The sequence below is a fragment of the Oncorhynchus gorbuscha genome, linkage group LG17 (assembly GCF_021184085.1).
Source record: "Oncorhynchus gorbuscha isolate QuinsamMale2020 ecotype Even-year linkage group LG17, OgorEven_v1.0, whole genome shotgun sequence".
NCBI lineage: Eukaryota > Metazoa > Chordata > Actinopteri > Salmoniformes > Salmonidae > Oncorhynchus > Oncorhynchus gorbuscha.
Window position 1 is genome coordinate 55,001 of NC_060189.1, and position 26,809 is coordinate 81,809.

Here is a 26,809-nt window from a genome sequence, read left to right on the forward strand (position 1 = left end):
TCCTGTCCAGGGGGTGTACTGTACATCAAGCTGTCTCACACTACAGAAACAGGAGATAGACTAGTGTCCTGTCCAGGGGGTGTACTGTACATCAAGCTGCCTCACACTACAGAAACAGGAGATAGACTAGTGTCCTGTCCCGGGGGTGTACTGTACATCAAGCTGTCTCACTACAGAAACAGGAGATAGACTAGTGTCCTGTCCAGGGGGTGTCCTGTCCAGGGGGTGTCCTGGTACATCAAGCTGCCTCACACTACAGAAACAGGAGATAGACTAGTGTCCTGTCCAGGGGGTGTCCTGGTACATCAAGCTGCCTCACACTACAGAAACAGGAGATAGACTAGTGTCCTGTCCAGGGGGTGTCCTGTCCAGGGGGTGTCCTGGTACATCAAGCTGCCTCACACTACAGAAACAGGAGATAGACTAGTGTCCTGTCCAGGGGGTGTACTGTACATCAAGCTGTCTCACTACAGAAACAGGAGATAGACTAGTGTCCTGTCCAGGGGGTGTACTGGTACATCAAGCTGTCTCACTACAGAAACAGGAGATAGACTAGTGTCCTGTCCAGGGGGTGTACTGGTACATCAAGCTGTCTCACTACAGAAACAGGAGATAGACTAGTGTCCTGTCCAGGGGGTGTCCTGTCCAGGGGGTGTACTGTACATCAAGCTGTCTCACTACAGAAACAGGAGATAGACTAGTGTCCTGTCCAGGGGGTGTACTGTACATCAAGCTGTCTCACACTACAGAAACAGGAGATAGACTAGTGTCCTGTCCAGGGGGTGTACTGTACATCAAGCTGTCTCACTACAGAAACAGGAGATAGACTAGTGTCCTGTCCAGGGGGTGTCCTGTACATCAAGCTGTCTCACACTACAGAAACAGGAGATAGACTAGTGTCCTGTCCAGGGGGTGTCCTGTACATCCAGCTGTCTCACTACAGAAACAGGAGATAGACTAGTGTCCTGTCCAGGGGGTGTACTGTACATCAAGCTGTCTCACACTACAGAAACAGGAGATAGACTAGTGTCCTGTCCAGGGGGTGTACTGTACATCAAGCTGTCTCACTACAGAAACAGGAGATAGACTAGTGTCCTGTCCAGGGGGTGTACTGTACATCAAGCTGTCTCACACTACAGAAACAGGAGATAGACTAGTGTCCTGTCCAGGGGGTGTACTGTACATCAAGCTGTCTCACTACAGAAACAGGAGATAGGATCCTGCCCTAAGGGCCGTTCTGGCTCGACAAGGCTACTACTTTCATAGGCACACCAGTCAGTCTGAGTCAGAAATTAAGAACTTAATGACGAATGAGAAAACAGTCTTCAACTGACCCGCCACCCAATAGACAGTCTTCAACAGACCAGCCACCCAATAGACAGTTTTCAACAGACCAGCCACCCAATAGACAGTCTTCAACAGACCAGCCACCCAATAGACAGTCTTCAACAGACCAGCCACCCAATAGACAGTCTTCAACAGACCAGCCACCCAATAGACAGTCTTCAACAGACCAGCCACCCAATAGACAGTCTTCAACAGACCAGCCACCCAATAGACAGTCTTCAACAGACCAGCCATCCAATAGACAGTCTTCAACAGACCAGCCACCCAATAGACAGTCTTCAACAGACCAGCCACCCAATAGACAGTCTTCAACAGACCAGCCACCCAATAGACAGTCTTCAACAGACCAGCCACCCAATAGACAGTCTTCAACAGACCAGCCACCCAATAGACAGTCAACTGACCCGCCACCCATTTACATTACATTTAAGTCATTTAGCAGACGCTCTTATCCAGAGCGACTTACAAATTGGTGCATTCACCTTATGACATCCAGTGGTACAGTCACTTTACAATAGTGCATCTAAATCTTAAAGGGGGGTGAGAGGGATTACTTATCCTATCCTAGGTATTCCTTAAAGAGGTGGGGTTTCAGGTGTCTCCGGAAGGTGGTGATTGACTCCGCTGTCCTGGCGTCGTGAGGGAGTTTGTTCCACAATTGGGGGGCCAGAGCAACGAACAGTTTTGACTGGGCTGAGCGGGAGCTGTACTTCCTCAGTGGTAGGGAGGCGAGCAGGCCAGAGGTGGATGAACGCAGTGCCCTTGTTTGGGTGTAGGGCCTGATCAGAGCCTGGAGGTACTGAGGTGCCGTTCCCCTCACAGCTCCGTAGGCAAGCACCATGGTCTTGTAGCGGATGCGAGATTCAACTGGAAGCCAGTGGAGAGAACGGAGGAGCGGGGTGACGTGAGAGAACTTGGGAAGGTTGAACACCAGACAGGCTGCGGCGTTCTGGATGAGTTGAAGGGGTTTAATGGCACAGGCAGGGAGCCCAGCCAACAGCGAGTTGCAGTAATCCAGACGGGAGATGACAAGTGCCTGGATTAGGACCTGCGCCGCTTCCTGTGTGAGGCAGGGTCGTACTCTGCGGATGTTGTAGAGCATGAACCTACAGGAACGGGCCACCGCCTTGATGTTGGTTGAGAACGACAGGGTGTTGTCCAGGATCACGCCAAGGTTCTTAGCGCTCTGGGAGGAGGACACAGTGGAGTTGTCAACCGTGATGCCGAGATCATGGAACGGGCAGTCCTTCCCCGGGAGGAAGAGCAGCTCAGTCTTGCCGAGGTTCAGCTTGAGGTGGTGATCCGTCATCCACACTGATATGTCTGCCAGACATGCAGAGATGCGATTCGCCACCTGGTCATCAGAAGGGGGAAAGGAGAAGATTAGTTGTGTGTCGTCTGCATAGCAATGATAGGAGAGACCATGTGAGGTTATGACAGAGCCAAGTGACTTGGTGTATAGCGAGAATAGGAGAGGGCCTAGAACAGAGCCCTGGGGACACCAGTGGTGAGAGCGCGTGGTGAGGAGACAGATTCTCGCCACGCCACCTGGTAGGAGCGACCTGTCAGGTAGGACGCAATCCAAGCGTGGGCCGCGCCGCAGATGCCCAACTCGGAGAGGGTGGAGAGGAGGATCTGATGGTTCACAGTATCGAAGGCAGCCGATAGATCTAGAAGGATGAGAGCAGAGGAGAGAGAGTTAGCTTTAGCAGTGCGGAGCGCCTCCGTGATACAGAGGAGAGCAGTCTCAGTTGAATGACTAGTCTTGAAACCTGACTGATTTGGATCAAGAAGGTCATTCAGAGAGAGATAGCGGGAGAGCTGGCCAAGGACGGCACGTTCAAGAGTTTTGGAGAGAAAAGAAAGAAGGGATACTGGTCTGTAATTGTTGACATCGGAGGGATCTTGTGTAGGTTTTTTCAGAAGGGGTGCAACTCTCGCTCTCTTGAAGACGGAAGGGACGTAGCCAGCGGTCAGGGATGAGTTGATGAGCGAGGTGAGGTAAGGGAGAAGGTCTCCGGAAATGGTCTGGAGAAGAGAGGAGGGGATAGGGTCAAGCGGGCAGGTTGTTGAGCGGCCGGCCGTCACAAGACGCGAGATTTCATCTGGAGAGAGAGGGGAGAAAGAGGTCAGAGTACAGGGTAGGGCAGTGTGAGCAGAACCAGCGGTGTCGTTTGACTTAGCAAACGAGGATCGGATGTCAACACTTACCAAATCAAGATCGAAGATTGAATACTTTCTTAAGGCTCTGTATGTTCTGACCATTCTATTTCTACGCTTCTGAAATGGTTGACGAAGTCATCTGCAGAGAGGAGGAGGGGGAGGAGGATTCAGGAGGGAGGAGAAGGTGGCAAAGAGCTTCCTAGGGTTAGAGGCAGATGCTTGGAATTTAGCGTGGTAGAAAGTGGCTTTAGCAGCAGAGACAGAGGAGGAAAATGTAGAGAGGAGGGAGTGAAAGGATGCCAGGTCCGCAGGGAGGCGAGTTTTCCTCCATTTCCGCTCGGCTGCCCGGAGCCCTGTTCTGTGAGCTCGCAATGAGTCGTCGAGCCACGGAGCGGGAGGGGAGGACCGAGCCGGCCTGGAGGATAGGGGACATAGAGAGTCAAAGGATGCAGAGAGGGAGGAGAGGAGGGTTGAGGAGGCAGAATCAGGAGATAGGTTGGAGAAGGTTTGAGCGGAGGGAAGAGATGATAGGATGGAAGAGGAGAGAGTAGCGGGGGGAGAGAGAGCGAAGGTTGGGACGGCGCGATACCATCCGAGTAGGGGCAGTGTGGGAGGTGTTGGATGAGAGCGAGAGGGAAAAGGATACAAGGTAGTGGTCGGAGACTTGGAGGGGAGTTGCAATGAGGTTAGTGGAAGAACAGCATCTAGTAAAGATGAGGTCGAGCGTATTGCCTGCCTTGTGAGTAGGGGGGGGAAGGTGAGAGGGTGAGGTCAAAAGAGGAGAGGAGTGGAAAGAAGGAGGCAGAGAGGAAAGAGTCAAAGGTAGACGTGGGGAGGTTAAAGTCGCCCAGAACTGTGAGAGGTGAGCCGTCCTCAGGAAAGGAGCTTATCAAGGCATCAAGCTCATTGATGAACTCTCCGAGGGAACCTGGAGGGCGATAAATGATAAGGATGTTAAGCTTGAAAGGGCTGGTAACTGTGACAGCATGGAATTCAAAGGAAGCGATAGACAGATGGGTAAGGGGAGAAAGAGAGAATGACCACTTAGATAGACTACTATGACATACAGTACCATACAAATTCATAACCAGCTGTGTTTAATATTCCATTAATATCTCATTCATTTAACAGAACAAGGGGGAGAGGTGGGAGGGGAGAGAGGGGTGAGGGAGGGGAGAGAGGGGTGAGAGAGGTGAGAGGGGTGAGAGAGAGAGGGGAGGGGGAGGGGATGTAGGGGGTGGGGAGGGGAGAGGGAGGGGGGAGAGAGAGGGAGGAAGGGAGAGGGGAGATATAGAGTGGGGGGAGAGAGGGAAAGAGAGAAATGGGGAGGGAGAGAGGGGGGCAGTGGGAGGGGGAGGAGAGAGGTGGGAGGGAGAGAGAGGGGCAGGGGGAGAGGGAGGAGAGAGGTGGGAGGGAGAGAGAGAGGGGTGAGAGGGGGTGGGAGAGAGGGAGGAGGGAGAGGATCGAGAGAAGGGGGAAGGAGAGAGGGGCAGGGAGGGAGGGAGAGAGTTGGGGGAGGGGGGTAAAGGGTGAGAAAGGGGGAGGGAGAGAGAGAGAGAGAGAGAGAGAGAGAGAGAGAGAGAGAGAGAGAGGGGGAGGGAGGGAGAGCGAGAGAGAGAGAGAAGGGGGAGAGAGAGGGGGAGGGAGGGAGAGAGAAAGAGAGAGAGAAGGGGGAGAGAGAGGGGGAGGGAGGGAGAGAGAAAGAGAGAGAGAAGGGGGAGAGAGGGGGAGGAGAGAGAGAGAGAGAGAGAGAGAGAGAGAGAGAGAGAGAGAGAGAGAGAGAGAGAGAGAGAGAGAGAGAGAGAGAGAGAGAGAGAGAGAGAAGGGGGAGAGAGGGGGAGCCATTTGGAACCTGTCCATAGTGTTCCTATTCTTTAATCCCTTTAAGAGACGAAGGCAGATTATATAATGTCATTTATTTCTGCATCACATTGACAAAATACATGACTAAATTAAGAATCACACAGAAAGATGACTTATCAAAACACATTACCCTGAAGGATCACACAGAAAGATGACTTATCAAAACACATTACCCTGAAGGATCACACAGAAAGATGACTTATCAAAACACATTACCATGAAGGATCACACAGAAAGATGACTTATCAAAACACATTACCCTGAAGGATCACACAGAAAGATGACTTATCAAAACACATTACCATGAAGGATCACACAGAAAGATGACTTATCAAAACACATTACCCTGAAGGATCACACAGAAAGATGACTTATCAAAACACATTACCATGAAGGATCACACAGAAAGATGACTTATCAAAACACATTACCCTGAAGGATCACACAGAAAGATGACTTATCAAAACACATTACCCTGAAGGATCACACAGAAAGATGACTTATCAAAACACATTACCATGAAGGATCACACAGAAAGATGACTTATCAAAACACATTACCCTGAAGGATCACACAGAAAGATGACTTATCAAAACACATTACCATGAAGGATCACACAGAAAGATGACTTATCAAAACACATTACCCTGAAGGATCACACAGAAAGATGACTTATCAAAACACATTACCATGAAGGATCACACGGAAAGATGACTTATCAAAACACATTACCATGAAGGATCACATGGAAAGATGACTTATCAAAACACATTACCCTGAAGGATCACATGGAAAGATGACTTATCAAAACACATTACCATGAAGGATCACATGGAAAGATGACTTATCAAAACACATTACCATGAAGGATCACATGGAAAGATGACTTATCAAAACACATTACCATGAAGGATCACATGGAAAGATGACTTATCAAAACACATTACCCTGAAGGATCACATGGAAAGATGACTTATCAAAACACATTACCATGAAGGATCACATGGAAAGATGACTTATCAAAACACATTACCATGAAGGATCACATGGAAAGATGACTTATCAAAACACATTACCCTGAAGGATCACACAGAAAGATGACTTATCAAAACACATTACCCTGAAGGATCACACGGAAAGATGACTTATCAAAACACATTACCCTGAAGGATCACATGGAAAGATGACTTATCAAAACACATTACCCTGAAGGATCACATGGAAAGATGACTTATCAAAACACATTACCCTGAAGGATCACATGGAAAGATGACTTATCAAAATACATTACCCTGAAGGATCACATGGAAAGATGACTTATCAAAACACATTACCCTGAAGGATCACATGGAAAGATGACTTATCAAAACACATTACCCTGAAGGATCACATGGAAAGATGACTTATCAAAACACATTACCCTGAAGGATCACATGGAAAGATGACTTATCAAAACACATTACCCTGAAGGATCACATGGAAAGATGACTTATCAAAACACATTACCCTGAAGGATCACATTGAAAGATGACTTATCAAAACACATTACCCTGAAGGATCACATGGAAAGATGACTTATCAAAACACATTACCCTGAAGGATCACATGGAAAGATGACTTATCAAAACACATTACCCTGAAGGATCACATGGAAAGATGACTTATCAAAACACATTACCCTGAAGGATCACATGGAAAGATGACTTATCAAAACACATTACCCTGAAGGATCACATGGAAAGATGACTTATCAAAACACATTACCCTGAAGGATCACATGGAACGATGACTTATCAAAACACATTACCCTGAAGGATCACATGGAAAGATGACTTATCAAAACACATTACCCTGAAGGATCACATGGAAAGATGACTTATCAAAACACATTACCCTGAAGGATCACATGGAAAGATGACTTATCAAAACACATTACCCTGAAGGATCACATGGAAAGATGACTTATCAAAACACATTACCCTGAAGGATCACATGGAAAGATGACTTATCAAAACACATTACCATGAAGGATCACATGGAAAGATGACTTATCAAAACACATTACCATGAAGGATCACATGGAAAGATGACTTATCAAAACACATTACCATGAAGGATCACACAGAAAGATGACTTATCAAAACACATTACCCTGAAGGATCACATGGAAAGATGACTTATCAAAACACATTACCATGAAGGATCACATGGAAAGATGACTTATCAAAACAAATTACCCTGAAGGATCACATGGAAAGATGACTTATCAAAACACATTACCATGAAGGATCACATGGAAAGATGACTTATCAAAACACATTACCATGAAGGATCACATGGAAAGATGACTTATCAAAACACATTACCATGAAGGATCACATGGAAAGATGACTTATCAAAACACATTACCATGAAGAATCACACAGAAAGATGACTTATCAAAACACATTACCCTGAAGGATCACATGGAAAGATGACTTATCAAAACACATTACCATGAAGAATCACACAGAAAGATGACTTATCAAAACACATTACCCTGAAGGATCACATGGAAAGATGACTTATCAAAACACATTACCCTGAAGGATCACATGGAAAGATGACTTATCAAAACACATTACCCTGAAGGATCACATGGAAAGATGACTTATCAAAACACATTACCCTGAAGGATCACATGGAAAGATGACTTATCAAAACACATTACCCTGAAGGATCACATGGAAAGATGACTTATCAAAACACATTACCCTGAAGGATCACATGGAAAGATGACTTATCAAAACACATTACCCTGAAGGATCACATGGAAAGATGACTTATCAAAACACATTACCCTGAAGGATCACATGGAAAGATGACTTATCAAAACACATTACCCTGAAGGATCACATGGAAAGATGACTTATCAAAACACATTACCCTGAAGGATCACATGGAAAGATGACTTATCAAAACACATTACCCTGAAGGATCACATGGAAAGATGACTTATCAAAACACATTACCATGAAGGATCACATGGAAAGATGACTTATCAAAACACATTACCATGAAGGATCACATGGAAAGATGACTTATCAAAACACATTACCATGAAGGATCACACAGAAAGAGGACTTATCAAAACACATTACCCTGAAGGATCACATGGAAAGATGACTTATCAAAACACATTACCATGAAGGATCACATGGAAAGATGACTTATCAAAACAAATTACCCTGAAGGATCACATGGAAAGATGACTTATCAAAACACATTACCATGAAGGATCACATGGAAAGATGACTTATCAAAACACATTACCATGAAGGATCACATGGAAAGATGACTTATCAAAACACATTACCATGAAGGATCACATGGAAAGATGACTTATCAAAACACATTACCATGAAGGATCACATGGAAAGATGACTTATCAAAACACATTACCATGAAGAATCACACAGAAAGATGACTTATCAAAACACATTACCCTGAAGGATCACATGGAAAGATGACTTATCAAAACACATTACCCTGAAGGATCACATGGAAAGATGACTTATCAAAACACATTACCCTGAAGGATCACACAGAAAGATGACTTATCAAAACACATTACCCTGAAGGATCACACAGAAAGATGACTTATCAAAACACATTACCCTGAAGGATCACATGGAAAGATGACTTATCAAAACACATTACCATGAAGGATCACATGGAAAGATGACTTATCAAAACACATTACCATGAAGGATCACATGGAAAGATGACTTATCAAAACAAATTACCCTGAAGGATCACATGGAAAGATGACTTATCAAAACACATTACCATGAAGGATCACATGGAAAGATGACTTATCAAAACACATTACCATGAAGGATCACATGGAAAGATGACTTATCAAAACACATTACCATGAAGGATCACATGGAAAGATGACTTATCAAAACACATTACCATGAAGGATCACATGGAAAGATGACTTATCAAAACACATTACCATGAAGAATCACACAGAAAGATGACTTATCAAAACACATTACCATGAAGAATCACACAGAAAGATGACTTATCAAAACACATTACCATGAAGGATCACATGGAAAGAACATTACCACTGAATCTGACCTGAGTTGCACAAGTCAAACAAATCCAGCCTGAATACAAAAAGAAAAAGCACACTGTCTGAATCCCAAAGGCCTCCTATTCCCTGTATAGTACACTCACCAGGGTGCTCCTATTCCCTGTATAGTACACTGACCAGGGTGCTCCTATTCCCTGTCTAGTACCCTGACCAGGGTGCTCCTATTCCCTGTATAGTACCCTGACCAGGGTTCCCCCTATTCCCTGTATAGTACAGGGTGCTCCTATTCCCTGTATAGTACCCTGACCAGGGTGCTCCTATTCCCTGTATAGTACACTGACCAGGGTGCTCCTATTCCCTGTATAGTACACTGACCAGGGTGCTCCTATTCCCTGTATAGTACCCTGACCAGGGTGCTCCTATTCCCTGTATAGTACCCTGACCTGGGTGCTCCTATTCCCTGTATAGTACCCTGACCAGGGTGCTCCTATTCCCTGTATAGTACCCTGACCAGGGTGCTCCTATTCCCTGTATAGTACCCTGACCTGGGTGCTCCTATTCCCTGTATAGTACCCTGACCAGGGTTCCCCCTATTCCCTGTAGAGTACCCTGACCAGGGTGCTCCTATTCCCTGTATAGTACCCTGACCAGGGTGCTCCTATTCCCTGTATAGTACACTGACCAGGGTGCTCCTATTCCCTGTATAGTACCCTGACCAGGGTGCTCCTATTCCCTGTATAGTACACTGACCAGGGTGCTCCTATTCCCTGTATAGTACCCTGACCAGGGTGCTCCTATTCCCTGTATAGTACCCTGACCAGGGTGCTCTTATTCCCTGTATAGTACACTGACCAGGGTGCTCCTATTCCCTGTATAGTACCCTGACCAGGGTGCTCCTATTCCCTGTATAGTTTAGAGAGAGATATGTCTGGATGTTTTCCACACCAATACACCACCACACGAGACAGAGACAGATATGTCTGGATGTTTTCCACACCACCACACACCGAGACAGAGAGAGATATGTCTGGATGTTTTCCACACCACCACACACCGAGACAGAGAGAGATACGTCTGGATGTTTTCCACACCAATACACCACCACACGAGACAGAGACAGATATGTCTGGATGTTTTCCACACCACCACACACAGAGACAGAGAGAGATATGTAATGTAACTGCAGTAACATCCACTAACTAACCTCCGCTAGCCCACCTCCGCTAGCCAACCTCCGCTAGCCCACCTCCGCTAGCCCACCTCCGCTAGCCCACCTCCGCTAGCCCACCTCCGTTTACCAACCTCCGTTTACCAACCTCCGTTTACCAACCTCAACTAACTAACCTCAACTAACTAACCTCTGTTTACTAACCTCCGCTAACTAACCTCCGCTAACCAACCTCCGCTAACCAACCTCCGCTAACCAACCTCCATTTACCAACCTCAACTAACTAACCTCAACTAACTAACCTCAACTAACTAACCTCTGTTTACTAACCTCTGTTTACTAACCTCTGTTTACTAACCTCTGTTTACTAACCTCCGCTAACTAACCTCCACTAACTAACCTCCACTAACTAACCTCCACTAACTAACCTCAACTAACTAACCTCAACTTACTAACCTCAACTTACTAACCTCAACTTACTAACCTCTGTTTACTAACCTCTGTTTACTAACCTCTGTTTACTAACCTCTGTTTACTAACCTCTGTTTACTAACCTCTGTTTACTAACCTCTGTTTACTAACCTCTGTTTACTAACCTCTGTTTACTAACCTCCGTTTACCAACCTCAACTAACTAACCTCAACTAATTAACCTCAACTAACTAACCTCAACTAACTAACCTCTGTTTACTAACCTCTGTTTACTAACCTCCGCTAACTAACCTCCACTAACTAACCAATAACCAACATCTACAAACAAACCTCTTCTAGGGTTGTGGATTTCCTACTGAAACTCAACTAATCTCCACCAACTAACCAGCGCCAGCTAACCTCCGCTAGCCAATCGCCGCTAACCAACCCCCGCTAACCAACCTCCGTTTACCAACCTCCGTTTACCAACCTCCGCTAACTAACCTCCGCTAACTAACCTCTGTTTACTAACCCCTGCTAACTAACCCCCGATAACTAACCCCCACTAACTAACCCCCACTAACTAACCCCCACTAACTAACCTCCGTTTACTAACCTCCGTTTACTAACCTCCGTTTACTAACCCCCGCTAACTAACCTCCGCTAACTAACCTCCGTTTACTAACCCCGCTAACTAACCCCCTCTAACTAACCCCGCTAATTAACCCCCGCTAACTAACCCCCGCTAACTAACCCCCACTAACTAACCTACGTCCACTAACCTACGTCTACTAACCTACGTCTACTAACCTACGTTTACTAACCTCCGTTTACTAACCTCCGTTTACTAACCTCCGCTAATTAACCTCCGTTTACTAACATCCACTAACATCCGCTAACTAACCTCCGCTAACTAACCTCCGCTAACTGACATCCGCTAACTGACATCCGCTAACTAACCTCCGCTAACTAACCTCCGCTAACTAACCTCCGTTTACTAACCTCCGTTTACTAACCTCCGTTTACTAACCCCTGCTAACTAACCCCCACTAACTAACCCCCGCTAACTAACCTACGCTAACTAACCTACGCTAACTAATCTCCGCTAACTAACCTCCGCTAACTAACCTCCGCTAACTAACCTCTGTTTACTAACCTCCGCTAATTAACCCCCATTAACTAACCTCCGTTTACTAACCTCCGTTTACTAACCTCCTCTAACTAACCTCCGTTTACTAACCTCCGCTAACTAACCTCCGCTAACTAACCTCCGCTAACTAACCCCTGCTAACTAACCCCTGCTAACTAACCCCTGCTAACTAACCCCTGCTAACTAACCCCCGCCAACTAACCCCAACTAACTAACCTCAACTAACTAACCTCTGTTTACTAACCTCCACTAACTAACCAATAACCAACATCTACAAACAAACCTCCTCTAGGGCTGTGGATTTCATACTGAACCTCAACTAACCTCCGCTAACTAACCTCCGCTAACTAACCTCCACTAACTAACCTCCACTAACTAACCTCCGTTTACTAACCTCCGCTAAGTAACCTCCGTTTACTAACCTCCGCTAAGTAATCTCTGCTAACTAATCTCCGTTTACTAATCTCCGCTAAGTAACCTCCGCTAACTAACCTCCGCTAACTAACCTCTGTTTACTAACCTCCGCTAACTAACCTCTGTTTACTAACCCCCGCTAACTAACCCCCACTAACTAACCCCCACTAACTAACCCCCACTAACTAACCTCCGCTAACTAACCCCGCTAACTAACCCCCACTAACTAACCCCACTAACTAACCTCCGTTTACTAACCTCCGCTAACTAACCCCTGCTAACTAACCCCCGCTAACTAACCCCCACTAACTAACCTCCGCTAACTAACCTCCACTAACTAACCTCCACTAACTAACATCCACTAACTAACCAATAACCAACATCTACAAACAAACCTCCTCTAGGGCTGTGGATTTCATACTGAACCTCAACTAACCTTGATTAACTAACCTCCACTAACTAACCTCCACTAACTAACATCCACTAACTAACCAATAACCAACATCTACAAACAAACCTCCTCTAGGGCTGTGGATTTCATACTGAACCTCAACTAACCTTGATTAACTAACCTCCACCAACTAACCTCGACTAACTAATCTCCACCAACTAACCTCTACTAACTACAGTGTATCCTTTACTTTTTCTGCATTTTGTTACGTTACAGCCTTATTGTAAAATGGATTAAGTTTTAAAAAATCACATCAATCTACACACAATACCCCATAATGACAAAGCAAAAACAGGTTTTTAGACATTTTTGCAAATTTATTACAAATACAACTCAGAAATACCTTATTGACAGAAGTATTCAGACTCTTTGCTATGAGCTCAGGTGCATCCTGTTTCCATTGATCATCCTTGAGATGTTTCTACAACTTGATTGGAGTCCACCTGTTGTAAATTCAACTGATTGGCCATGATTTGGAAAGGCACACACCTGTCTATATAAGGTCCCACAGTTGACAGTGCACGTCAGAGCAAAACCCAATCCGTGAGGTCAAAGGAATTGTCCGTAGAGCTCCAAGACAGGATTGTGTCGAGGCACAGATCTCTACACTCTAGTTATGAATGAGTCTGCCTCTGTCATATAGACGCATTAGGATCAACACGTCTAAATGGTGAGACATCAACACGTCTAAATGGTGTGCCATTAGGATCAACACGTCTAAATGGTGAGACATCAACACGTCTAAATGGTGAGACATCAACACGTCTAAATGGTGTGACATCAACACGTCTAAACGGTGAGACATTAGGATCAACACGTCTAAATGGTGAGACATCAACACGTCTAAACGGTGAGACATTAGGATCAACACGTCTAAATGGTGAGACATCAACACATCTAAATGGTGAGACATCAACACGTCTAAATGGTGTGACATTAGGATCAACACGTCTAAATGGTGAGACATTAGGATCAACACGTCTAAACGGTGAGACATTAGGATCAACACATCTAAATGGTGAGACATTAGGATCAACACGTCTAAACGGTGAGACATTAGGATCAACACGTCTAAATGGTGAGACATCAACACGTCTAAATGGTGAGACATTAGGATCAAAACGTCTAAATGGTGAGACATCAACACGTCTAAATGGTGAGACATCAACACGTCTAAATGGTGAGACATCAACACGTCTAAATGGTGTGAAATTAGGATCAACACATCTAAATGGTGAGACATTAGGATCAACACGTCTAAATGGTGAGACATCAACACATCTAAATGGTGTGACATTATGATCAACACGTCTAAATGGTGAGACATCAACACGTCTAAATGGTGAGACATTAGGATCAACACGTCTAAATGGTGAGACATTAGGATCAACACGTCTAAATGGTGAGACATCAACACGTCTAAATGGTGTGACATCAACACGTCTAATTGGTGAGACATTAGGATCAACACATCTAAATGGTGAGACATTAGGATCAACACATCTAAATGGTGAGACATCAACACATCTAAATGGTGAGACATCAACACGTCTAAATGGTGAGACATCAACACGTCTAAATGGTGAGACATTAGGATCAACACGTCTAAATGGTGAGACATCAACACGTCTAAATGGTGTGACATTAGGATCAACACGTCTAAATGGTGAGACATCAACACGTCTAAATGGTGAGACATTAGGATCAAAACGTCTAAATGGTGAGACATCAACACGTCTAAATGGTGAGACATCAACACGTCTAAATGGTGTGACATTAGGATCAACACATCTAAATGGTGAGACATTAGGATCAACACGTCTAAATGGTGAGACATCAACACATCTAAATGGTGAGACATTAGGATCAACACGTCTAAATGGTGAGACATCAACACGTCTAAATGGTGAGACATTAGGATCAACACGTCTAAATGGTGAGACATTAGGATCAACACGTCTAAATGGTGAGACATTAGGATCAACACGTCTAAATGGTGAGACATCAACACGTCTAAATGGTGTGACATTAGGATCAACACATCTAAATGGTGAGACATCAACACATCTAAATGGTGAGACATTAGGATCAACACGTCTAAATGGTGTGACATTAGGATCAACACGTCTAAATGGTGAGACATCAACACATCTAAATGGTGAGACATCAACACGTCTAAATGGTGAGACATTAGGATCAACACATCTAAATGGTGAGACATCAACACATCTAAATGGTGTGACATTAGGATCAACACATCTAAATGGTGAGACATTAGGATCAACACATCTAAATGGTGAGACATCAACACATCTAAATGGTGAGACATCAACACGTCTAATTGGTGAGACATTAGGATCAACACATCTAAATGGTGAGACATCAACACGTCTAAATGGTGTGACATTAGGATCAACACATCTAAATGGTGAGACATTAGGATCAACACATCTAAATGGTGAGACATCAACACGTCTAATTGGTGAGACATTAGGATCAACACATCTAAATGGTGAGACATCAACACGTCTAAATGGTGTGACATTAGGATCAACACGTCTAAATGGTGAGACATCAACACGTCTAAATGGTGAGACATCAACACGTCTAAATGGTGTGACATTAGGATCAACACATCTAAATGGTGAGACATCAACAGGTCTAAATGGTGAGACATCAACACGTCTAAATGGTGAGACATCAACACGTCTAAATGGTGAGACATTAGGATCAACACGTCTAAATGGCGAGACATCAACACGTCTAAATGGTGTGACATTAGGATCAACACGTCTAAATGGTGAGACATTAGGATCAACACGTCTAAATGGTGAGACATCAACACGTCTAAATGGTGAGACATCAACACGTCTAAATGGTGAGACATTAGGATCAACACGTCTAAATGGCGAGACATCAACACGTCTAAATGGTGTGACATTAGGATCAACACATCTAAATGGTGAGACATTAGGATCAACACGTCTAAATGGTGAGACATTAGGATCAACACGTCTAAATGGTGAGACATTAGGATCAAAACGTCTAAATGGTGAGACATCAACACGTCTAAATGGTGAGACATTAGGATCAACACATCTAAATGGTGAGACATTAGGATCAACACATCTAAATGGTGAGACATCAACACATCTAAATGGTGAGACATTAGGATCAACACATCTAAATGGTGAGACATCAACACGTCTAATTGGTGAGACATTAGGATCAACACATCTAAATGGTGAGACATTAGGATCAACACATCTAAATGGTGAGACATTAGGATCAACACATCTAAATGGTGAGACATCAACACGTCTAAATGGTGAGACATCAACACATCTAAATGGTGAGACATCAACACGTCTAAATGGTGAGACATCAACACGTCTAAATGGTGAGACATCAACACGTCTAAATGGTGAGACATCAACACGTCTAAATGGTGAGACATCAACACGTCTAAATGGTGAGACATCAACACGTCTAAATGGTGTGACATTAGGATCAACACGTCTAAATGGTGTGACATTAGGATCAACACGTCTAAATGGTGAGACATTAGGATCAACACGTCTAAATGGTGTGACATCAACACGTCTAAATGGTGAGACATCAACACGTCTAAATGGTGAGACATTATGATCAACACGTCTAAATGGTGAGACATCAACACGTCTAAATGGTGAGACATCAACACGTCTAAATGGTGAGACATTAGGATCAACACGTCTAAATGGTGAGACATTAGGATCAAAACGTCTAAATGGTGAGACATCAACACGTCTAAATGGTGAGACATCAACACGTCTAAACGGTGAGACATTAGGATCAACACGTCTAAATGGTGAGACATCAACACGTCTAAATGGTGAGACATCAACACGTCTAAATGGTGTGACATTAGGATCAACACATCTAAATGGTGTGACATTATGATCAACACGTCTAAATGGTGTGACATTAGGATCAACACGTCTAAATGGTGTGACATTAGGATCAACACGTCTAAATGGTGAGACATCAACACGTCTAAATGGTGTGACATTATGATCAACACGTCTAAATGGTGAGACATTAGGATCAACACGTCTAAATGGTGTGACATTATGATCAACACGTCTAAATGGTGAGACATTAGGATCAACACGTCTAAATGGTGAGACATCAACACGTCTAAATGGTGAGACATCAACACGTCTAAATGGTGAGACATCAACACGTCTAAATGGTGAGACATCAACACGTCTAAATGGTGTGACATTAGGATCAACACGTCTAAATGGTGAGACATCAACACGTCTAAATGGTGAGACATCAACACGTCTAAATGGTGTGACATTAGGATCAACACGTCTAAATGGTGAGACATCAACACGTCTAAATGGTGAGACATTATGATCAACACGTCTAAATGGTGAGACATTAGGATCAACACATCTAAATGGTGTGACATCAACACATCTAAATGGTGTGACATTATGATCAACACGTCTAAATGGTGTGACATTAGGATCAACACGTCTAAATGGTGTGACATTAGGATCAACACGTCTAAATGGTGTGACATTAGGATCAACACGTCTAAATGGTGAGACATCAACACGTCTAAATGGTGTGACATTAGGATCAACACGTCTAAATGGTGTGACATCAACACGTCTAAATGGTGAGACATCAACACGTCTAAATGGTGTGACATTAGGATCAACACGTCTAAATGGTGTGACATTAGGATCAACACGTCTAAATGGTGTGACATTATGATCAACACGTCTAAATGGTGTGACATTAGGATCAACACGTCTAAATGGTGTGACATTAGGATCAACACGTCTAAATGGTGTGACATTAGGATCAACACGTCTAAATGGTGAGACATCAACACGTCTAAATGGTGTGACATTAGGATCAACACGTCTAAATGGTGTGACATCAACACGTCTAAATGGTGAGACATCAACACGTCTAAATGGTGAGACATCAACACGTCTAAATGGTGAGACATCAACACGTCTAAATGGTGTGACATTAGGATCAACACGTCTAAATGGTGTGACATCAACACGTCTAAATGGTGAGACATCAACATGTCTAAATGGTGTGACATTAGGATCAACACGTCTAAATGGTGTGACATTAGGATCAACACGTCTAAATGGTGAGACATCAACACGTCTAAATGGTGTGACATTAGGATCAACACGTCTAAATGGTGAGACATCAACACGTCTAAATGGTGAGATATTAGGATCAACACGTCTAAATGGTGAGACATCAACACGTCTAAATGGTGAGACATCAACACGTCTAAATGGTGAGACATCAACACGTCTAAATGGTGTGACATTAGGATCAACACGTCTAAATGGTGTGACATCAACACGTCTAAATGGTGTGACATTAGGATCAACATGTCTAAATGGTGAGACATCAACACGTCTAAATGGTGAGACATCAACACGTCTAAATGGTGAGACATCAACACGTCTAAATGGTGTGACATTAGGATCAACACGTCTAAATGGTGTGACATTAGGATCAACACGTCTAAATGGTGTGACATGGTGTGACATTAGGATCAACACGTCTAAATGGTGTGACATTAGGATCAACACGTCTAAATGGTGAGACATCAACACGTCTAAATGGTGAGACATCAACACGTCTAAATGGTGAGACATCAACATGTCTAAATGGTGTGACATTAGGATCAACACGTCTAAATGGTGAGACATCAACACGTCTAAATGGTGAGACATCAACACGTCTAAATGGTGAGACATCAACATGTCTAAATGGTGTGACATTAGGATCAACACGTCTAAATGGTGAGACATCAACACATCTAAATGGTGTGACATTAGGATCAACACGTCTAAATGGTGAGACATCAACACGTCTAAATGGTGTGTCATCAACACGTCTAAATGGTTTGAAACTGAAATAAAAATGATTTTCATGCAGTTTCACGTGTACTTAGAGGAATAAAAGTGAATATATTTAAATTGCCCTTAATGTCACCTGTACAACAACAACACAGGTCTAAGACTACACATTGTTTAAGCAGGGTTCATAGAGGTATTAACAGGTCCATTTCAAGTACTTTCAGGGCACTTCATTGTGATTTTCAAGGACCTCAATGTTATAGACTTGAATGCACCCTCGATTTTTCAATCAGGTAGAGGGCTTGTGGCTAGAGGGCTTGCATGATAGCAACCAAAGCCCATGTACTGTAAGTCAGTTTGTAACATTACATCATTGGTTCCCCATATTGACATTGGCTATGGCTTCAGGCTCTATGGTGCTAACCTTGGAAAAGTCATTCACATTTCTTCTCCTTCCACTATTGCTAATAGGGATAGACGAAATGGAGAAGTTATATGCAATCTGATAGCCATAACAACTGTATAATATCAACCATCAGACAGGGCCTGTAAATGCCTATTGGATGTAGCTTGTTTGAGTTGGAGACTCCATGTGACTTTAAAAATCATAAAGGACTTGGGTTGATGTATCTGAACATGAGGAGTTTACTTCCTCAACGGAATTACATCAAGATCTGGGCTACGCAGACAAATCCGGACATTCTGAAGTTGACTGAAACTAGGATCTCTGGGGTCATTCTGGTGTTGACTGAAACTAGGATCTCTGGGGACATTCTGGTATTGACTGAAACTAGGATCTCTGGGGTCATTCTGGTGTTGACTGAAACTAGGATCTCTGGGGTCATTCTGGTGTTGACTGAAACTAGGATCTCTGGGGTCATTCTGGTATTGACTGAAACTAGGATCTCTGGAGACATTCTGGTGTTGACTGAAACTAGGATCTCTGGGGACATTCTGGTATTGACTGAAACTAGGATCTCTGAGGTCATTCTGGACTCTGATATTAATATGGAGGGATATGATGTGTTTAGAGCTGACAGACAGGGTAGATGTGGTGGACTGGACATTCTTATAAAAATACGGAAATCCACATTCGAGGAGTTAACTAGTTTATTGTCTTCTTTTACTAAATCAGAAGTTATTATTCTGGGTGACTTCAATTATGATTGGGAAATTCAGGCATCAGACAATCTAAAAGACATGTGTAATGATCTAAACCTAACCCAGCTGGTGACTAAGCCTATACGGCCCAACCCTAGATATCAACTCTGACTGATCTTATTCTAATGAATACACCAGAGAAATATATTTATACTGGTGTGTTCGCCCAAGACATTAGTGACTATTGCCCAGTTGTTTGTGTTAGAGATTTGAAAATACAGACATCTAACCCTCATGTCATCACAAAGAGACCTTTTAAAAACTTCAGTGAACAGTTTTTTTTTTGTGACCTTGATTGTATTTCAGCGATCACTGAACTTGATTCAACTTGAGCATTTTTACAGATGTCTTCAATACTACTGAGGATAATCATTCATAAAAGAGATGATGCTTGGGTCACGACCAGGAACACAGGCCTGGACTGGCAAGCTTTTAACCTTTCTGGTGCAGGCGTTCCGCTAGCGACCCACCTCGACAACATTCGGTGAAATTGCAGAGCGCCAAATTCAAAATACAGAAATAGTCATAATAAACATTCATAAAAAAATCAAGTGTTATACATCGGTTTAAAGATGAACTTCTTGTTAATCCAGCCGCTTTGTCAGATTTTAAAAAGGATTTACGGCGAAAGAAAACCATGGGATTATCTGAGGACAGCGCCCCGCTTAGAAAAGCATACAAACAAATAGAAGGGCACGCACTCGGTCATCACACAAACCAGCACTGCATGATTCTACAGTCCACTGACAGAAAGGTCTCATCCTTCTTCATTTTTCAGAAAACAAGCCTGAAACAATGTCTAAAGACTGCTGACATCTAGTGGAAGCCATAGGAACTGCAATCTGGGTCCTAACCCATTAGATACTCTATAGGTATTCAATTGTAAATACCCACATAAAAAAAATCCCACTTCCTGGATGGCTGTTCCTCCGGTTTTCTCCTGCCATATGAGTTCTGTTATACTCACAGACATTATTTTAACAGTTTTGGAAACTTTATAGTGTTTTCCATCCAAATCTACCAATTATATGCATATCCTAGCTTCTGGGCCTGATTAACAGGCCGTTTACTTTGGGCACGCTTCTCATCGAGATGTCAAAATACTGCCCCCAAGCCATAGAAACTGAGGCGTCATTGTTGTAAAACAAATCGGAAAGGCTAAATCTGATTATTATGTAACCTCTCTTTCGGATTGTAATGAGAACCCAGCTAAATATCAGAAAACTGTCAAATCCCTGAAGGGTTCTACTTCCTCTTCTCTGCCACAACAAATGAATTCAGACACAGGCCTCATAACGGAAATCAAATGCCATCATTGATGCATTTAATCACCATTTTATCTCTTTGAAAGAACTTCTAAGTCTATTCACTATGATACTGGGCTGGATGCTGATAGGGGAAACTTGCTGAATGATCACAGAAACGATAGTCAAAGCTTTTCTTTTAGGCTACTTACAGAACAAGTCCTGAGTGCTTTGTTAGCAATAGACAACAAGAAATCCACAGCGGCCGACCAATTGGATTCTGGTCTGCTTAAAATGTGCAGCATCTGTCATGGTTGGCTCAATAACCCACATTTATACAGTGCCTTGCGAAAGTATTCGCCCCCCTTGAACTTTGCGACCTTTTGCCACATTTCAGGCTTCAAACAAAGATATAAAATTGTATTTTTTTGTGAAGAATCAACAACAAGTGGGACACAATCATGAAGTGGAACAACATTTATTGGATATTTCAAACTTTTTTAACAAATCAAAAACTGAAAAATTGGGCGTGCAAAGTTATTCAGCCCCTTTACTTTTAGTGCAGCAAACTCTCTCCAGAAGTTCAGTGAGGATCTCTGAATGATCCAATGTTGACCTAAATGACTAATGATGATAAATACAATCCACCTGTGTGTAATCAAGTCTCCGTATAAATGCACCTGCACTGTGATAGTCTCAGAGGTCCGTTAAAAGCGCAGAGAGCATCATGAAGAACAAGGAACACACCAGGCAGGTCCGAGATACTGTTGTGAAGAAGCTTAAAGCCGGATTTGGATACAAAAATATTTCCCAAGCTTTAAACATCCCAAGGAGCACTGTGCAAGCGATAATATTGAAATGGAAGGAGCATCAGACCACTGAAAATCTACCAAGACCTGGCCGTCCCTCTAAACTTTCAGCTCATACAAGGAGAAGACTGATCACAGATGCAGCCATGAGGCCCATGATCACTCTGGATGAACAGCAGAGATCTACAGCTGAGGTGGGACACTGTCCATAGGACAACAATCAGTCGTATATTGCACAAATCTGGCCTTTATGGAAGAGTGGCAAGAAGAAAGCCATTTCTTAAAGATATCCATAAAAAGTGTTGTTTAAAGTTTGCCACAAGCCACCTGGGAGACGCACCAAACATGTGGAAGAAGGTGCTCTGGTCAGATGAAACCAAAATGGAAATTTTTGGCAACAATTCAAAACGTTATGTTTGGCGTAAAAGCAACACAGCTCATCACCCTGAACACACTATCCCCACTGTCAAACATGGTGGTGGCAGCATCATGGTTTGGGCCTGCTTTTCTTCAGCGGGGACAGGGAAGATGGTTAAAATGGATGAGAAGATGGATGGAGCCAAATACAGGACCATTCTGGAAGAAAACCTGATGGAGTCTGCAAAAGACCTGAGACTGGGACGGAGATTTGTCACTCAAAAAGACAATGATCCAAAACATAAAGCAAAATCTACAATGGAATGGTTCAAAAATAAACATATCCAGGTGTTAGAATGGCCAAGTCAAAGTCCAGACCTGAATCCAATCGAGAATCTGTGGAAAGAACTGAAAACTGCTGTTCATAAATGCTCTCCATCCAACCTCACTGAGCTCGAGCTGTTTTGCAAGGAGGAATGGGGAAAATTTTCAGTCTCCCGATGTGCAAAACTGATAGAGACATATCCCAAGCGACTTACAGCTGTAATCGCAGCAAAAGGTGGCGCTACAAAGTATTAACTTAAGGGGGCTGAATCATTTTGCACGCCCAATTTTTCAGTTTTTGATTTGTTAAAAAAGTTTGAAATATCCAATAAATGTCGTTCCACTTCATGATTGTGTCCCACTTGTTGATTCTTCACACAAAAAATACAGTTTTATATCTTTATGTTTGAAGCCTGAAATGTGGCAAAAGGTCGCAAAGTTCAAGGGGGCCGAATACTTTCGCAAGGCACTGTATATTAAACATTTATCAGGAAATATTCCACAAGTATGTAAATCATCTCTTGTGCTGCCTCTCCATAAGGGTGGATAGTAATGGTGTTTAATAACTATTTCAAGGCTTCCTGGTCTAGATAAGATTCTAGAATCCTTGGTAAATGTACAACTTTGTTATTTTTAAATCAGAGGAATGTATTTTTAATGTTTGTTTTAGGCGTTGCCAATGCATTGATATTCAAATAGTTATTACATTCTAAAATATGTGAGAATAATGAGGACGTTGCCTGACTAAATAGATTGGGTGCATGGCGGTCTTTCTGTAGCTTACGTGGCCGACGAAGGCATAAAGCCATGAATAGAGGTAGCCTTCATCTCACCATCAGTTGGTGTTATGGTGAGAATGCTCCAAAAACAAGGTTCATATTGTAATTGAAAGCCAGGTTCCTATTGTAATTGAAGGGTTTGTACAGAAAGCCCGGTTCCCATTGGGTTTGTACAGAAAGCCCGGTTCCCATTGTAATGGAAGGGTGGGAAAGCCAGGTTCCCATTGTAATGGAAGGGTTTGTAGCCAGGTTCCCATTGTAATGGAAGGGTTTGTACAGAAAGCCCGGTTCCCATTGTAATGGAAGGGTTTGTACAGAAAGCCCGGTTCCCATTGTAATGGAAGGGTTTGTATGGAAAGCCAGGTTCCCATTGTAATGGAAGGGTTTGGAAGGGGGTTTGTACAGAAAGCCAGGTTCCCATTGTAATGGAAGGGTTTGTACAGAAAGCCAGGTTCCCATTGTAATGGAAGGGTTTGTACAGAAAGCCCGGTTCCCATTGTAATGGAAGGGTTTGTATGCAAAGCCAGGTTCCCATTGTAATGGAAGGGTTTGTATGGAAAGCCAGGTTCCCATTGTAATGGAAGGATTTGTACAGAAAGCCAGGTTCCCATTGTAATGGAAGGGTTTGTACAGAAAGCCAGGTTCCCATTGTAATGGAAGGATTTGTACGGAAAGCCAGGTTCCCATTGTAATGGAAGGGTTTGTACAGAAAGCCAGGTTCCCATTGTAATGGAAGGATTTGTACGGAAAGCCAGGTTCCCATTGTAATGGAAGGGTTTGTACAGAAAGCCAGGTTCCCATTGTAATGGAAGGGTTTGTACAGAAAGCCAGGTTCCCATTGTAATGGAAGGATTTGTACGGAAAGCCAGGTTCCCATTGTAATGGAAGGGTTTGTACAGAAAGCCAGGTTCCCATTGTAATGGAAGGGTTTGTACAGAAAGCCAGGTTCCCATTGTAATGGAAGGATTTGTACGGAAAGCCAAGTTGAAGCCAACAGATGATGTCATCCTCATAATTACCAATCATGGTTTTACCGCAACAGAGTAGCACAAAAGCCCTTCAATTGAAGCGGCGGGAGACTAACTAATGTGGCCACATCTATCACAAAAACAGATTTTAAATAATGAAACCACAGATAATTGCAAGGGAGCAGGAGAACTTATAAATTGGCAACAATAATTACAAGGATTTATCAAGCACAAAATTGAGGAAATGTCTGATTTTCAAGTAGGCCTATTCAATTACTTGAATTTCTGAGCTTCAAATTGAAGTTCAAGTAGGCCGCTTCAATCCCCTGGTATTGTTCAAAATCGCAGGGGTATTTGTCATGTTATGTCATGAGCAGGTCAAATCATGAAGACGGCCACTAAGCTGTCATTTGTTGTCATTATACACAGAATAATGAATAAGAATAGCGTTGGGTGTTTTAAGCAACAGTCTATCCTACACAATTGCACACTGTGTCCAATCTGAGGCACACAAACATGAACTCATTACCTTGATGCTTTCTCTGTTAAATCTAATGAAACCCTGCTGTAAATCAAGCCCACTACAACATAATATCGACATCCATTCACTGGGGACATTAGATCCCATATGGATCCAGACACAACGGTCTTCACCAGCATAACGAATGAGACACCAAAATATCCTGGACAATCCTCGGGAACACCTTTTTCCAGTACTTGTTCTGTTATTTGCATCACATGCCCCATCACATGCCCCATCACATGCTCCATCACCTGCTCCATCACCTGCTCCATCACCTGCTCCATCACCTGCTCCATCACCTGCTCCATCACCTGCTCCATCACCTGCTCCATCACCTGCTCCATCACCTGCTCCATCACCTGCATCACCTGCATCACCTGCATCACATGCCCAATCACCTGCATCACATGCATCACATGCCCAATCACATGCATCACATGCCCAATCACATGCATCACATGCCCAATCACCTGCATCACATGCCCAATCACCTGCATCACCTGCATCACCTGCATCACATGCCCAATCACCTGCATCACATGCATCACATGCCCAATCACATGCATCACATGCCCAATCACATGCATCACATGCATCACATGCATCACATGCCCAATCACATGCATCACATGCCCAATCACATGCATCACATGCATCACATGCCCAATCACATGCATCACATGCATCACATGCATCACATGCATCACATGCCCAATCACATGCCCAATCACATGCCCAATCACATGCATCACATGCCCAATCACATGCATCACATGCCCAATCACATGCATCACATGCCCAATCACATGCCCAATCACATGCATCACATGCCCAATCACATGCATCACATGCCCAATCACATGCATCACATACCCAATCACATGCCCAATCACATGCATCACATGCCCAATCACATGCATCACATGCATCACATGCCCAATCACATGCATCACATGCCCAATCACATGCATCACATGCATCACATGCATCACATGCATCACATGCCCAATCACATGCATCACATGCCCAATCACATGCCCAATCACATGCATCACATGCCCAATCACATGCATCACATGCCCAATCACATGCATCACATACCCAATCACATGCCCAATCACATGCATCACATGCATCACATGCCCAATCACATGCCCAATCACATGCCCAATCACATGCATCACATGCCCAATCACATGCATCACATGCCCAATCACATGCATCACATGCCCAATCACATGCATCACATGCCCAATCACATGCATCACATGCATCACATGCATCACATGCCCAATCACATGCATCACATGCCCAATCACATGCATCACATGCCCAATCACATGCATCACATGCCCAATCACATGCCCAATCACATGCATCACATGCCCAATCACATGCATCACATGCCCAATCACATGCATCACATGCCCAATCACATGCATCACATGCCCAATCACATGCATCACATGCATCACATGCCCAATCACATGCATCACATGCATCACATGCCCAATCACATGCATCACATGCCCAATCACATGCATCACATGCCCAATCACATGCCCAATCACATGCATCACATGCATCACATGCCCAATCACATGCATCACATGCCCAATCACATGCATCACATGCCCAATCACATGCATGCACATCCAAAAGTCATTATGCATCAATTATTGCCCAATCACTGGTATCAAGCA